We start from the raw sequence: 17,772 nt of genomic DNA on the forward strand, positions 1-17,772 counted from the left end.
TTGAACATTATTCTCCCTCCCTCCCTAGAAAAAATTTCCTATTTTTTTTTTTTTTTCATCTAGTAAATTTATATCTCAAGAATCAATTAAATTATTTGGGAGGCCTTCTTTGACTTCCTTCTCCCCCTCCCACCTATGGAATGACTCAGAAGCCCATCCTCTGTGCCCCCATAGGACCTTGTGTACCCCTTTCGTTGAAGCTGCCACATTCCATGGCAATCCTTGGCTTTCTTAATTGTCTTCCCCACTGGGCCGAGGTTGAAAGACAGAAACCAGATATTGCAGCTGACTCCATCATGACTATGACTGTGACCTCCTGTCAGTGCCTTCACCGCGCTGAGAATGGTTGTTCTCATTCTTAAAATGGGAATAATTCCACTGACTCTGCCTACCTTGCTGGTCTGTAGGAGGATAAATGAGATGTGTAAATCTTTACATTACAAAGTCCTATGCACTTTTATTGGCTCTTTTATATTTACCACTGGAGAAGGTTGTTGTGGAACTTACCTGCTGTGCTATCACATAAAGAATATTGCTTAATTTTAAGACTTAAAACATATCTAGTAAACCAACCAGGAAAGCTTAAATTTGCCTCTAGTACCAGGCTTTCAGACTCAAAAAAAAAAAAAAAAAAAAAAAAAAAAAAAGAGTTAAAGATTTAAATCAAAACCAGGCCAAAGCTTAGACTTGTAACAAGCTATAGGACTTCAGTGATAAGACTACTGTAGCTATTTTTCCTGCATTGAATTTGCTAAAAGCAATTTCCTATTTTTAACCCAAGTAGACAGCCCTAGTCCCCCAGGGTTTCATTAGCTTGGTGTTCCATGGCACGGCAGTCTTTCCTGTTATTTGTCTGCAGCATGAAGGCATAACAACAGCTGGGGAAGGTTCAGTCTCACCTTTGTGGTTAATGCTTACAATCTTATTAAAGGCTAAAGAAATACATGATCAGCTAACTCCTTATATCACTAAAAGCTGATTTACTAGCATCACATCAAATATTTACCTTGCCCTAAGCTACCAGTAATTACAAACTGATATTGTTCAGGCTCAAACAAACACAGAGTAATGAATTTCTGCTAATTATTAGGCACTGATGAAAAATGTGACTTGCCTACTCCCAGAGTTATCCTGGGCATCTCATCTTTCTGCACTAGGGAAAACTTCAATTGATATGAATATATTCAGTGCTGCTGGAAAGCACTTCAGTGGTGTCAACCAGAAGTAATTATCAGCATGTCTGGGAAAGTGATTAAAATGGCTTAAAATTAAGATTTTGGTTTTCTAGAGTTATTTCTATGCAAATATGCCACATTTTTCAACTGACATGGGTGTCTTAATTAAAAACAGGCTAAAGTTTTAGAATAGCAAGAGATTTTTAAATTCCACCAAACCTCACACTATAAAATATAATGATTCTAGCCTTAGCTTGCAAATGAAAGTAATCTTTCTCCTTGGTGCAGATTTTATTGGGGTTTTTAAAGTTACACTGCAGACTGTTACTGAATCGTGCAGTTCCTGATGGAATACTCAAATGTTTCAGATACCTACTTTCCTTTGCGGTCCCTCTGTTCAAAGACAGGGAAGAGTGAATCTCTTGTCTGTCTGCCCCCTCAGTGAGAGTCGGATGATGCCTTTTTATATTTCTCCTACAGTTGGCACCAGCAAGTGACCTCCAGAGAGGACTGATGTTTTCACTTCTAACTTGGAGTGAGAGAGGAAAGAGTACATAAACCTACAGTGGGCCCAAGCCCCAGACCCCACCTCAAGGCCTTCCTTTTTTTCACATTTCTTGTTCCTGTTTCTCTTAACTCTCCAATTTAATCAGATATGGGGTGTACAAAAGGTATATAAGAGAACCTTTTAACTCTGTAATTCTTTCAGGCCCAACCTGAGAAGTCAACCATAAACCAAGGTTGTTTTTTTTTTTTTTACGGTGGTCACAAACTCGATAGGTAGCATTTGTTTTTCTCATTTCCATGTCTCCCATTCTTTTTTGGAAGTTCTGTGCTCTATGTCTGTTCTCTTGGTGGTTATGTTAACTTGTATATTTAAAGTCTATTATTATATAGATAGCATTTGCATTACATCAAAATGCTTTTAGTGACTTAATCCAAGGCTGGAGTAATGTGAAAATTTTAGGAGTTAAAATAAAATTCTAGTAGTTATTGTAAGATCAATAAGGAAGGTGAAATAGAGCAGGGTTATTATTTTCAAATTGTACTAGAGAGAACTCCTAATGGTATCAATTCCATCCTCAGTCTTCTCTCCTCCCTTTGTACATACCACCCTGGGTAAACTTGGTAATTCCCAGGATTTCAACTATCCCTTATGTTGTATTTTGCTGTGTATAATGCACTCCCATGTGTAATGTGCACCCACATTTTTGGCTCATACTTTCAGGGAAAAAATCTTTTATTTTAATTCAAATTTTTATTTGTTTATGTTTAGGTACATGCATTTTGTATTATAAAGGAATTTTAGCATTTATTTTTAAACATATTATGGTACAAGAAATTTTATGTAACAAATAATTACAAAACACAAGAACAGATACAAGGTACAAAAAATTTTATGTACCAGTAACAAATTTGCCATATTTACACACAGAAGGCCAAGAACTCTTCCTTGTTGCAAGTTGTAAGTTCAACAAAACCAGTTATCATATTATTTTGCATATGGATGTCATTATTGATTTCTAAAGTTGTACTTTTAACTCATAAGCATAAACAAAAGAATTAAAAACATTTATAGAATTAGTACTACCCATGTATTATGTGCATCCTTATTTTTCCTTCACAAAATTGGGCAAAAAAATGTGTTATACATGGGAAAATACGGTATGTGCTAATACCTCCTAAAGTTACTTCCCCAGGCCAGACCTGTCTGGTGAGATTCAGATCCTACTGTCTGCTGGATATTGTTACCTCAATATTGTTATGTTTAGAACTGCATTTCTTCCTGACCCTTACTTCCCTTGGGCCAATCACCAACCCGCTCATATCCTGAATTCTTAATATTGCTTCGTGTGCTACCATTTAACCAGCTGCTAATACCATACTTATTGGTGAAAAACTGAAAACTTCTCTACAATCAGGAACAAGACAAGGATGCCATCTCTCGCCACTGTTATTCAACATAGTATTAGATGGAAGTCCTCGCCAGAGCAATCAGGCAAGATTAAAAAATAGAAGGCATCCAAATTGGGAATGAAGAAGTCAAATTGTCACTTTTTGCAGATAACATGATTCTTTATATAGAAAACCCTAAAGACTCTGCCCGAAAACTATTAGAAACAATAAACAAATGCAATAAAGTTGCAGAATGCAAAATCCATTGAATTCCTGTATACTAACAATCAAATTTCAGAAAAAGAAATGAAAAAAACAACTCCTTTTGCAATTGCAGCAAAAAGAATAAACACCTAGGAATAAACTTAACAAAGGATGTGAAACATACACGGAAAACTGTAAGACATTATTCAAAGAAATTGAAAAACACACAAAGAAATGGAAAGATATTCTGTGTTCATGGATTACAAGAATCAGCATAGTTAAAATGGCCATATTACCCAAAGCAATATACAGATTTAATGCAATCCCCATCAAAATCCCAATGGCATTTTTTCAAGAAATAGAACAAAAAGGCATCAGATTTGTATGGAATCATGAAAGACTCTGACTAACCAAAGCAATACTAAGAAAAAAGAACAAGGCTGGAGGTATCACACTCCTGACTTCAATTTGTACTACAAAGCAACGATAATCAAAACAGCAGGGTATTGACAGAAAAACAGACCCACAGACCAATGGAATAGACTTGAGAACCCAGAAATAAACTAACATATATGAAGTCTTACACTGATGTTTGAGAACTCATCCTAGAAAAAGTGCTACATACCTCATTGCTGAATATCACTACGGTCACCTTTGAAGTACTCCCCTTGGGAAGCTATGCACTGATGCCAGTGCCTAGTCTACCCTTCAAAGCAATTTTGGAACTCTTTTTCTGGAATGGCCATCAGAGCTGTCATCGTATTACTGTTGATGTCCTGAATGTCATCAAAATGTCTTCCTTTCAATATTTCCTTTATCTTTGAGGAAAGAGATAAGTCATTGGGGGCCAGATCAGGTGAGTAGGGAGGGTGTTCCAATACAGTTATTTGTTTACTGGCTAAATGCTCCCTCACAGGCAGTGCCGTGTGAGCTGGTGCATTGTCACCGTGCAGGAGTCACGAATTGTTGGCAAAAAGTTCAGGTCATCTAACTTTTTCACTCAGTCTTTTCAGCACTTCCAAATAGTCAACTTGGTTAACTGTTTGTCCAGTTGGTACAAATTCATAATGAATAATCCCTGTGATATAAAAAAAGTTAGCAACAAGTTCGCGAACTTAATTGTCAGACCTTGTATATGGGTGGATAATTTCCAACAAAGGAGCCAAAAACATACAATGGAGAAAAGAAAGCCTATTTAATAAATGTTTCTGAAAAAAATTGGAAAGCCACTTGCAAAAGAATCAAACTAGACACCACCTGTCACTATATACTGAAAGTAACTCAAAATGGACATAAGGCCTAACTATAAGACCTGAAGCAATAAGTGTCCTAGAAGAAAGCATAGGTACTAAACTCATAGACCTTGGGTTCTGAGAGGAATTTATGAATTTTACCTCAAAGGCAAGGGAAGTAAAAGCAAAAATAAATGAATGGAACTATATCAAACTATAAAGCTTGTGCACAGCAAAAGGAACCAACAAAAACAAAGAGAGGCAACAAACCAAACTGGAGAAGATATTTGCAAAAAACACCTCTGATAGAGGGCTAACACCCAAAATACAGAGGGTGCCAAAAAAATGTATACACATTTTAAGAAAGGAAAAAGCTATTATTTGTAATAGTATATACCGATAATGAAAGATGAATACAGTCATGTTTAACTTCTGCAATTACAAGAGGTGCTCAGAATGGTTAGCATCAGCGTCCAGACACTTCTGATTATGGCGAACTACTGCTTGAGCATAGATAACATAACTGAAAATGTGTATACATTTTTTTGGCACCCCCAGTATATAAAGAACCTGTACAACTCAACAACAAAAAACCAGAACAATCCAATTAAAAAATGGGCAGAGGACCTGAACAGACACTTCTCCCAAGAAAACATACAAATGGCCAACAGATGTACGAAAAGGTGCTCAGCTTCACTAACTATTAGGGAAATGCAAATTAAAACCACAATGAGATACCACCTCACGCCTGTTAGAACGGTTATTATCAACAAGACAAGTAATAACAAGTGTTGGAGAGGTTGTGGGGAAAAAAGAACTCTTATACACTGCTGGTGGGAATGTAAATTGGTGCAGCCACTATGGAAAACAGTATGGAGGTTTCTCAAAAAATTAAAAACAAGAGTTACCATATGACCCAATAGTCCTTCTTCTAGGTATCTACCCCAAAATTTGAGAACATTTATTTGTAAAGATATTGTCATGCAGGGTCTCAGCTCCTGCTCCCTGCACAAGAATGCAGGATATGGTGAGGCCAAAAAGGAACACCAACGGAGCCATGGATGGGGGTTCATACCACTATATTACGATGGCATCTGGGCGAGACACAGAAGTAGGATCAACATGACCCGCAATCCACAATCCACTTGCTAACTGTACTTGCTCGCCCCAATCCACACTTGCTAACCACGCTTGCTACCTATGTCATCTGCAATCAACTGTCTGCTTCTCTGCCAACTGCCTTACCAGGGTAGCCACGGCAGTTATTTTAGTGGCTAATAGCTAACTGGTTACAGCTGATGGCCATCTACTACCTAAGCCAGCACCTTTCCATGTGAAGCCGAGAGCCTGGAAACTGCTCACTGGGACTCTGTCCCTACAGATATATGTACTTTTATGTTCATTGCTGCATTATTCATGGTGACCAAGACATGGAAACAACCAAAGTGTTCTTCATAGACGACTGGATAAAGAAGATGTGGTACAGACATACAGTGGAATATTAGTTGGCCATAAGAAAAGATGAAATACTGACATTTCAGACAACATGGGTGGATCTTGAGATTATCATGCTAAGCAAAATAAGACAAAAAAAGTTGAGAACCATGTGATTTCACTCATGTGGGATATAAAACTGAAAGCAACAAATAAACAATACAAAGAAACAAAAACTCATAGAAACAGAGAACAGTTTAGTTGTTACCAGAGGGTAAAGGGAGTGGGGAGGTAATAGAAGAAGGTAAAGGGGGTCAAATATATGGTGATGAGAGGAGAATTGACTGGGTGGTGAACACACAATACAATATGTAGATGATGTATTATAGAATTTTACACTTGAAATTTTACTAACTGATGTCACCCAATAAACTTAATAAAAATTAAAAAATATAGTATTTAGTAACAGATGATAAGAGCTGGGTTTTCTGTATCTTAGTCAGTCCTAAATACATCATAATTATCAAAAGAAAATGAACTAAGGAAATAGTTTAGCAGACCATAGACTTCCGAGATTTAAGTACTCTCTTCTATGGGATTTTTTGGTGCATGGATTCACAACTAAACATAGATTGTAAACTCCTTGGGGCAGCATTTTGCCTTCTATCTTCTATTTTACAGTGCATGTTCTACAGCTTAGAGCATATGCTACCTCAGCTGCTATATAGGGAAAAGAGTCATCTCTTTACAAGATTAGAGCCCAACATCCCATCCCATGAATCTGTCTTCTTCGTCCTAATTCTACATTTTGTACTTGAATTTCTTAAGCTATAGAAAGAAGGGTAATGAAAACATAAAAAACAAAAGCAAGCCTGACATTTGAAGGTCTTTCCAGTGTTCTCAAGGCCTGAAGTTTGAGCATCAGTGTTTCTGCTAAATGATGCACATGCTCAGTCATTCAAAGCCCCTAGTTCCCAGGAATGGCCTGCAGGGGTCCTGGGCCGGCTTTGTGAAGACTCTCCTGATCCTTTCCCAGAGTCTTCTATCTTCGCTATAGGCAATGCAGGCTCCACGCAGATTTAATGACATTGGCATTGGCTTCTGCAAAGGTGAGGTGGGGAGAAAGGACAGGGTTCGTTAGGGAAAATTTTGAAGTAGGCCACTTCCCAGATCCCTCTGTGGCCCTGTTTCTTTGCCTCTTCTTCTCATGGGCCCCTTCTCCCCAGCCCCTCATGCTGTCTCCTGCATATATAAAGCCCCCAACTTTGGGGTTCCCTCAAACCTGGTTCCTCAAAGAAGCCCATGTTCCAAAATTACCTCCCCGCCTTTCTAGAGGAGCCATACCTATTACCTATTAGGGGTCCTACAGAACACCTTGCCAATCCGCTAATGTTTTCCACTTAGGGTAATATTTTCTCTAGGTTTTTTTTTTTAATCTCTTTATTAGGTTAAGAATGTGGATCAACGTTGAATTTTATAAAATTGAGTGTTGCTGTTGTATTTTATAAAATAATTTTCCTGCATTTTTTAAGATGGTCATGTGGTATTTCTCTTTTAAGTCATTAATGTCATAGATTATATTTATGGATTTTCTAATATTAAACTATTCTTGTGTATTGGGAAAACCCTAAGTTGGTAATGGCATATTGGGGTTTATATTGAAAATATTGCTCCATTGTGTTGTATCCAACGTTATATAATTTTTCTTGTTACTTTTTATGTTGATTGCTCCTTTCTCTAAGATTCAGAATTTTCTTTGTTTTTAACATTCTTAAATTGCACTAAGAGTGAGATTTTTATCTCTCCTCATTGATACTGTATAGCGCTTTCAATCTAAGGTCTTTTTTTATGTCAGAAAATTTATTTTCATTCTTTTTTTTCAAATATTTCTAATCACCTTAAAATTCTTATCTTTAAAATTTAAAACATATGCAAAAATAGACAGATCCTCTTTATTTTTATATTTTTATTTGTCTGGAAGTTCTTTTTTTCTTTTTTAAAAATTAAGGTTTATTGGGGTGACAAGTGTTAGTAAAGTTACATAGGTTTCAAGTGTACAATTCTATAATACATCATCTATATACCACATTGTGTGTTCATCACCCAGAGTCAGTTCTCCTTCCATCACCATATATTTGATCCCTTTTACCCTCATCTACCACCCTCCTCCCCACTACCCTCTGGTAACCACTAAACTATTGTCTGGAATTTCTATTACCTGGATATTAGCACTTCTACTTGTAGTCTCCATCTTTGTTAGCTTTTATTTTCTATTACTTTATTCTTTCTTTCTTGCTTTTGGGAGGTTTCTACAATCTATTCTTTCAGTTCTCTAATTTGTACCCTGGATGTTTCCACTCTGCTACTTATTTCTTCTATTGCATTCTTTATTTCACTATTATATATTTTACACTTCATATTTCTTGGTTTTGTGTTTTCTCCTCATCCATAAAACAACTCCCCAGGTCAGAATTTTACTGTTTGCCCCTCTTCCACAAGTAGAAGCAAGCTTGGGACACTCTCCTTCCATGGGTATTCACCAGCCCTGGGACTTGGATGGGGGCAAGGGTGGAGAAGCAACTGCCCAGGGCTAGTTAGTCCTCACCTCTTTTCCTCAGATCTTTACATAAGCACAGGATTTCCATTCTGCGCTGTGGACACCTGGAGCTGGTGTGGGGCAGCACAACTCAAGCATCTATGAGTACCTGGTTTTCACACACACAAACCTTTCTCAGTGTTTAATAGATACTTGACCCATTGGGAACCCATTAGATCAAGGGAAACGTTTTATGAAATAGTCAAAAGGAAGCTTAAGTTTGTTTTTATCAAATATTTGATAGGCATAAATGCTTGTTATAGACAGGTTTTAGGAGAGGCCTTGGAGCAAGATTTCTCAATCAGCAGCAGAAGAACGTTATTAAGTGCATCCCATGTGACAGGTGCTGTATTAATATGATCTCCTTTCCTCCCTCCCTCCCTCTCTTTCCCTCTCTCCCCTTTAGACATTGCACAGCTTTAACATGATAATAAACTTTGCTTTGAGTTATGTTCAGATTATTCAATTTGAGGAAGCTCTTCAGCCATTATGGCTGATAACTTCTCCCAGTAAAAGTTGATTTCAGTCTTAACTTGCAGAGGGAGATCTTATTTCTCTTATTTCCAAGTTCTTGGGAGATAGTTTTCTATAGTTCTCCAGTATCAATAAGAGATTAATGAACAAAATGTAAATACAATTATATAACTTAATTAAGAAAGCATATATACTGTGATGATAATGTCCTATAAATATTAATTCTAGTTTGACAAACTCTATGTGAACAAAGACACACAGAAGAAAAAATAAAAGATTTATTGAGCTTTTATTAGCATTGATAATTTAGCCAGCATGCTGGGTATAGTCCTACTAAAGGTTTATAGCTGGTGTTTGTTCTGATTGGTGGATGACCATGACATACTGATGGTAAAATATTTTGAATATCATCCCTGGCTTCTACCAGGTTCTGGGCAAGTTACAGATGCTTTCACTTGTTAGTCAATTGAATCTCAAAGTATTCAATTCTATTTTGTCCTACAGTCCTGATGGCTAAACTCTGGCACTTTTGAAAATTTATCATCGACTCAAAACCTAAAGTAGTTTGAAGATCAAAAGTTACGCATAAATGTGTGTGTGTTTGTGTGTGTGTGTGTTTATAGGAGTACAAAATAAGTGATAGATTTAAATGAAGCCTAAAACTTGAAGGGATCTTCAGAGAGCAACCATGTCATCTCTCTGCCTATAGAAAAAAATTTGATATATTTTATATTATGTGGTCACCCACCTGTGACCTAAGAAATATATAGTTGGTCTCTGCCCCCAGTCCCAGACACAGAGCTCCTAAAACCCTTATAATTTTGTGAGTTAATGGGGTGATAGGAGCATCTTATACAGAGCTTCTAACTCCCTTGGAAATTCCTGGGTAATAGGAATGGCTTTGGTTCTAATGAGGTGACTCTTGGTGGGCTCTTGGATAACTTCAGGAGGAGTGCTGGTCATGATGAGAAGCCGTGATTAGAAGCCATGATTAGGAGCTTGGACCTTTCAGCCCATTCATCATCCACTGGGGAGGTTTGAGAGGCTGGCTATTGAGTTAATAATCGAGCATGGCTATGTGATGAAGCTTCCATAAAAATTCCTAAACTATAGGGGTTAGGAGCGTGTCCAGGATGGTGAAAGTATCCATGTGCTGTGAGCGTGATTCACCCCAACTCCACAGTGACAGAAGGTCATGCACTCAGGACCTTTCCAGACCTCACCCTATTGTACCTCTTCATCTGGCTATTCAGTTGTAAACTTTGTAATATAATTTATAACAAACCAGTAAACTTAGTAATGTGTTTCTGTGAGTTCTGTGATCCATTATAGCAAATTACTGAACCTCAGGAGGGCTTGTGGGTACCCCTGATTTGTAACCAAGTCAGATAGAAGCATGGGAATCCACTACCTGAGATCAGTATCTGAAGTGGGGGACAGCCTTATAGGACCGAGCCTTTAACTTGTGGCATCTGTCATTCCTCAGGATAGGCAGTGTCAGAATTTAATTAAATTGTAGGGTACCCAGTTGGTGTCTGCACAGAAATGGAGAATTCTTGGTGTGGAACACACACACATTTGTGTCAGAAGTGTTGTGATAAACAGTTTTGTCACCTGAGGTTCAAAATATTTGAGGGATTGACATCTACCTGGAGACTCACTAAAAAGCATTTCTTTACATCTAGACCCATCTCTCTTGCTGAACTCTGTTATTCAGAGTGGCTACAAGATTGACATTTGGTTGCACAAGAATTTTCCCCATCATTTTACAATGCAAACCTGTCATCTAACTTAAATTACAGTATTCAAAACAAGAAATCAGATTTTTAGAGGGTAGGGATGGGTTGTACCAAGTAGAATTGCTTGACAACCTCTCTATTTTCTTTTAAGACAAAACAGCCTTTCTACCAGAAGAAAATTTCGGTGGGGATGATGATAATAGTCCTAGCTATATTTCAAATTATAGATGATGTAGTTATTTTTCTCAAACTGAATTTGGATATACATTTATTGCTTTAAATTGTCCTCCTCATGTTATTTGAATTAAATTATTATTTTTTCAAAACATGGGAGAGAGATACAGTCTAGGCGGCTTTAATGGGAAATCATAATGTGAAGAAAACAATGTCATTGGAACTATATGTGAGCTAGTCAGTCCCAGACAAACACCCCTTGTTCAACATAATTTACCAAATTAAAGAGGGTAGCTAGGGGTAATGAGTCAGGATGTTCTTATCAACATTTTTATTATTTTAGCATAATTTATAAAGACAATATATGATCACTATAAAAAATTAAGGCACTGAAAGAGTGCATAGAGTAAAATAAAAAGTTATCCCTACTTCACCTTTATTCCTTTACTTTTGAGGGTAACCACTATTAATAGTTTGGCATGTATTGTTCCAGTTCATTGTCTATGAACTTGTAAATTATGTGCACATTTATCAATATGTATTCAGATTTTATTTGTATGAAATTAAATAACTATAGAATATATTTAGTATATCTTCATTTATATTAAATGTGCTAAAAACATATGTGGGATGGTTTTTAAGATACTTGACATCAGAAAGGTCAGGAATCCCTGAGAGAGAGGAAATAAACAAAGTGAGTTCTATGATTGTCCTAGCTTATCGCCTGTTCAAATCTTTAGCCCATCTGGTGCTAAAGATATACGTACAAATATTGAAGACACTAGAAGGACATATAGGAGAATAATTTTATTATATCGAGTGGAGAAGCCTTTTCTTAGTGTGGTATGGAAAGCAGAAGCATTAGAAGATAATTTAAAACTTCTATAGGGTGAAGTATTTCATAAGCAAACTTAAAGAATAAAAGAAGTTTCCAGAAAAATGCTGAAGTCTATGGCTCACCTCTAAATGCTTTAGGGGCTCAGATCTAGGCCCTTTTCTCTCTTAGTTTCATGACTTCACACACCATACATGGGCTGATGACTCTCAAATCTATCTATCTATCTGTCTGTCTGTCCGTCCGTCCGTCCGTCCGTCCGTCCGTCCATCCATCCACCCACCTATCATCTATCTATCATCTATTTATCTCTCTATATATCATCTATCATTTCCATCCAAGTACAATATCTATTTGCTACTCATCTTAGGCACTTAAATATCTTACAGGCATAGAAGACTTAACATGTCCAAAATGCTTGATTCCCAATTTCTTGTCCCTATCCCCAAATCTTCTCTCCTCCATTCCACCACTCTGTTTTCATTTGAGTAAATGATACACCATCTACCTAGCTGCTCAACTAAAATATTGAGTGGTCATTTCTGACTCCTCTCTCTCTTTATGCCCCATGGTCAATCTATCAGCAAGTCCTATTGGTATTTCCTTCAAGATACATCCCAAATCCAATCCCATTTTTTTTGTCTTCACTGTCCAACTGGCATCTTCACTTATGTGGACTATGGTAATAGCATCTAATTTTTCTCTCGACTTCTCTCTTGCTCCATTATCCACTCCACACAGAGCAGCCAGAGAAATGGTCTTAATGTTAATTAAAGTCACTCTATTTGCTTAAAAACTTTTAGTGACTTTCCATCAGACACTTTAAGATAGCATTTGACCATCTGCTGTGTGTTTTAGAAATTTGTTGTCATGCCTTATCTGGGGTTATTTCCTACTGTGTTGTCTTTATCTTTGGTTTTTATACCTTCTTAGTCCTTGGAAGTCATTTTACTGGGATTTAGGAGAGAGAGGTATATAAAAGGGCCTATTTTCAATTCACAATGTTTATCTAGTCATTTGATTTTTTGCTTATTGCACTCCTCCCCCATAAATGCCTTGAGGGTAGGCACTTTATCTTGTTTTATTATTTTGTATCAGGTTTCTAACAGTGCCTGGCATAGAGTGGAGGCTTAAAAAATATTTGTTGAACGATGGATAAAGGAATTTTACAGGTGTGGTTACTTTCATAGGTATGGTGATTTTTAAAAAAAATTTATTGGGGTGACAATTGTTAGTAAAATTACATAGATTTCAGGTGTACAATTCTGTATTATATCATCTATAAATCCCATTGTGTGTTCACCACCCAGAGGCAGTTCTCCTTCCATCACCATATATTTGATCCCCCTTACCCTCATCTCCCACCTCCCACCCCCCTTACCCTCTGGTAACCACTAAACTATTGTCTGTGTCTATGAGTTTCTGTTTCTCATTTGTTTGTCTTGTTCTTTTAATTTTTTTAAAGCTTATTGAGATACAATTTACATACTATAGAATTTACCTATTTAAAGTGTACAGTTCAGTGGTTTTTAGAATATTCACAGAACTGTGCAACCATCACCACGATTGAGTTTAGAACATTTTCAGTAACCCCAAAAGAAACCCTGTACCCATTAGCGGTCCCTCTCCATTTTCTCCAATCCTCTTGCCCTAGGCAAGCACTAGCCTACTTTCTGTCTTTATGGATATGTCTATTTTGGTTATTTCATGCAAATGGAATTGTGCTGTATTTGGTCTTTTGTAACTTGCTTCTTTCACTTAACACAATGTTTTCAAAGTTCATCCATGTTGTAACATGTATCAGTAATTCATTCCGTTTTTATGGCCAAATAATATTCCACTGTATGAATAGATTATATTTTATTTATTCTTTTCATTAGTTGATGGACATTTGGATTGTTTCCAGTTTTTATCTATTATGAATAATGCATTGATGTGCATGTTTTTGTGTGGAAGTGTTTTCAGTTCTCTTGGGTGTATATAGACGTAGAAGTGGAATTGCTGGGTCATATTGCAACTCTATGCTTAACTTTCTGAGGAATTGCCAATCTGTTTTCTAAAGTGCCTGCACCATTTTACATTCCCACCAGCAACATTTAAAGGTCCCAATGTCTCCATATCCTCTTATATCCACCCTTGTTGTTATCTGTCTTTTTTGTTACAGCCATCCTTGTGTTATAATGTAATATCTTATTGTGGAACTTTTGTGTTTGTAACTCAAACAAACATTTGCTAGGTAACTAATACATGTTACACACTGTGCTCTGAAAGATTCAAAACCTGATACATCAAGAGTCTGGCTTCCCACAGGGATGACAAACACATGGCATGTGAGCTGTGTCTTCCTGTCCCCTTTTCAGTTCTTAGTAATCTTTTCTTCTTTTGCTCCTTTTTTCTCTTTGATTCATAGCAAAATACAACATTTTTTTATGACTGAAGAGCATGAGCAGTGCTAGTGAAATATCTGTATTAAGCAAAAAGGGAAGCTCCACGTTCTTAAGTGAAATGAGAAATAATTAGTTCCCGAGAGTACTCAAATTCTCATCAGAATAGACTCCGCACATTTCTGTCTGCTTCCTGGGATGACATTCCTTTCTTCATCTTTCTGTCAAACTCCTGTTGATCATTTGAGTGCTAGATCAGAAGTCACCTCCTCTGCAAGGGCCCTGTTCATCTCCAGGGCATATCTAACCTTCTCATTCTCTCTCTTTTTTGTCCCTTCCAGGCTTCTGTAGCTTCTTGGAGGCAAGCACTCAATCTGGTGGTACTCAGTATATTCTTTTTAGAAGCACTTATTAAAATGCCATTTCTTTAAGTATAAAATTCAAGATAACTAAAAGCTGAATATTTACTTTGGAATGGGTTACTTTTATGTTTTCTCTGCATTTTTAATTACAAGAATTGCAAAAAGTATTGCTTTTTACTATATTTTCTGTATTACCTAAGGTATTGCAGTTTTATCATAATTTAAATACATTTCTATGGGTTGTCTTGGCACAAACCTACCATTTCTAATATTGTTTCTATGGGAAAAATGTAGTTCAAATTCTAACTCACTAGCTTACTAAGATTTTGAATACAACTTGGCTGTAAGTGCAGAGGTCCTTAATAGTTAAACCAGGATATTGAGCATGGTATCTTTTTAGTAGAAAAAGAAGCCAAGCCTTCCTTACCTGTCATCCTTTTGTGCCAACAGTGAGAGGGTGCACTGGGAGTGACATTTTACTGAGTGGATTTCAATCTGAAGTTACTGTCCTAGAGTAGAAAGAGCATTTCTAAAGAGACAGGTGACCTTGGATAAGTCACGGATGCTCTTTGGATCCCATCTTCCTCATCTGTAAAATGAAAGAACAGGATGAGACGATTTCACAGGATTCTCTGGCTTTAACAGGCTACAGCATGTAAAAGCCCAAATCACGCTGTTAACTTGTAATTTTTCATTCCAAGTGTAAGATCCTTTGTTTTAATAATTGATTTGTCATTTCTCAACCAGATGCATGAAAACACTATGCAAGGTAAAATGCGACTCCAGCTGAACTGAGGTCACAGCGTCCTATAGACAGTTGGAGCGGTTGGAGATTTTCCATTTATCCACCAGAGGTGCTTCCTCCAGCTTTATCCTTAAAGTCACGAGACTGCTGACAAAAGTAATTAAATCCAAGTGTACCATTCACACAGTCTGCTTCTCCATGATGAAAATCAATCGTTCCCTTTCATGGATGGACTATACTGATACATTTATCTCATCCAGGAAAGGGCGCATTAGGGATGGCAATTAAATAAATCACAAGTTTGTAGCCACAGACTGGGGTTCTAGAGAAGACCGAAGTGCTGTGGGTCATCTGGGTGTGTGGGCTGTCTGGTCTTCCTCTGATACTGCAGGTGTTTCCAGGACCTGTCAGAAACTTTCCTTTTAATTGTGACCTCGGGATTAGGGTCCTTTGGGATGTTTTTAGCTGCATTCTCTTTTCCTTTGTTGGAAGCTGAAGGGAATTAGAATGAAGGTGATTTTCTGTGTTGCAGCTGTGTTTGGTTGCTGACTGTACTCAACTTCTTCCCTGAGGAAGTTCCTGGACTTTGGTTTGGCAGATGACAGTCAATTTGTCAAAACATTTAGATGCTTCATATAAATGAGACTAAGTCTCTGTCTATACACAGATAAAATTTCTTGAAAAAGATGACATTCGGTCGAACACTAGGATCTTTGGGGAAATACTTGTTAGTGACCATTTGAATTTTGGTTCTTTGATTCAGTGAATTCAATTCTGCAGAGTAGCCTGAAGCAGCATTTTAAAATTGTTGTAGGTGTTCATTCTTGGGTCATTTCGTTTTCTAGAGTCTTTAGCTCTGGGTACTTTCAGACAAGCCAAGGCACAGCAGGATTCTGACTCAAGGTCCCGAACTCCTCAGGTCACTGTCAGAGCCCTTGTTTGTTTTAAGCAAGGCTGTTGTCCCCTCTTCTAGGTGAATGTCTAGCCCAGATCCTCCTGTGTAGCCTCTGCCCCATGTCAACCTGATCCTGGTGACTGCTGGTGGCCCAACCGCTCCCCAGAGAGACAGGCATATGTGGTCTCACCGTGACCTCCAGCCTTTATGCATACTGGAGGTCTCAGATCTGTGACATCTTTTAATGTTCTAAATGATAAAAGAGGATAGATATGAGCTGTGTTTTTGCAGTACCACTCTATCCAATAGTATTTGGCCTGTGTGTATGATCAAAGCATATGTTTTCTGATACATTTGCTTTTCATATCCCTGAGAATCTTACCTCAGTTAATGTAACTTTTTCTAGTCCTGTCCTCAGAATGCCAGATTTCCACAAAAATCAATTCTTATTCCTTTCCACTCTCCCCTTCCCATGTAAAGGCTGGAGATAACTGGTGAGAACCAATATGGCTGTCTCTCTGGGGGGTGGTGGGGCCATCAGCAGTCACAAGGGTCAGAATGGCATTAAGATGCCTGTGGTTCTGGGGAGTGGTCTTTCTTATAAGAAAACAACAAGGAATTTGAGAGTGAAATTTTTCTGATACAAAGACACACATACATGCCCACATATTGGAGTAGGGAGGGTTTGTGTCTTCTATTCTCTGAATGTAGTAAAGCGATGTCTAGCTGACCTCTATTTCTAGAAGTCCTCTATTGGGCTCACTGGGCTAAGTTCTTTTTTGTGCATCATCTCATTCTCTTCTCCAATAATCCTATTAGGAAGGTATTAGTAGTGTTCCCATTTTACAGACAGGAAAACTGAGGGCCAGAGAGACTGTAACTTGCTCAGGTTCACACAGTCATTAAATGTATATCCAAACTGACATCTGTCTGATTCCAAGTTTGTGTGTTTAATGACTGTGCTCAGTACCTATGAATCCACTGAATCCCTCAGAGCCTCTTTTTCCCTCACCGGTTGACCTTCACTTTCTGTGAAGGAGTGTGAGTTGTCGGGGCAGGGAGATAGCTGGGTGTGCACACTTCCCCTTTTCATATTTAAGATCCACTGATCTCTTCCCTTGGCCAATCTTCTGCTACAAACTCTTCTTGCCACTACTACAATTTCTCTTTTTCTTACTCTGTTTATTTTACTTTGAATGTATCACCAGTTAAATCTTCCAAGGGGGATAGGGAATGAGAAAATGGGTTTTCAGGTGTTGAGTCAAGTTTCAGATCTTGGCAGCAACCTTATAAGAAGAAAGGAAAGAGTGGGAGGATTGGTTACTGGCTTCACAAATGCAAGTCGCACTTTGTGGTTTAATTTTAGACCTTTCCACTCTATGGAAACAGCTGTTTCAAAAGTCACCCATGAGATACAGAACCCTTACTGCTGTGTGCCAGGCCCTCCACAGTGTGGCACCAGTCAACTGCATTTGAACTTGCAGCCCAGGAAACCAAGTGGCAGTTCTGGAAGATACCCACCCTTTTATGCCTTTGTTGGTGCCCCACCCCCACCCATTGCACCTTTCCCAAATGACACCCCTCGGTCATTGTTGTTGCCTTTGAACACTTCTGTATCCTTCTTTGT

The sequence above is a fragment of the Rhinolophus sinicus genome, chromosome 1 (assembly GCF_057876585.1).
Source record: "Rhinolophus sinicus isolate RSI-liver-muscle chromosome 1, RSI-T2T, whole genome shotgun sequence".
Taxonomy (NCBI): domain Eukaryota; kingdom Metazoa; phylum Chordata; class Mammalia; order Chiroptera; family Rhinolophidae; genus Rhinolophus; species Rhinolophus sinicus.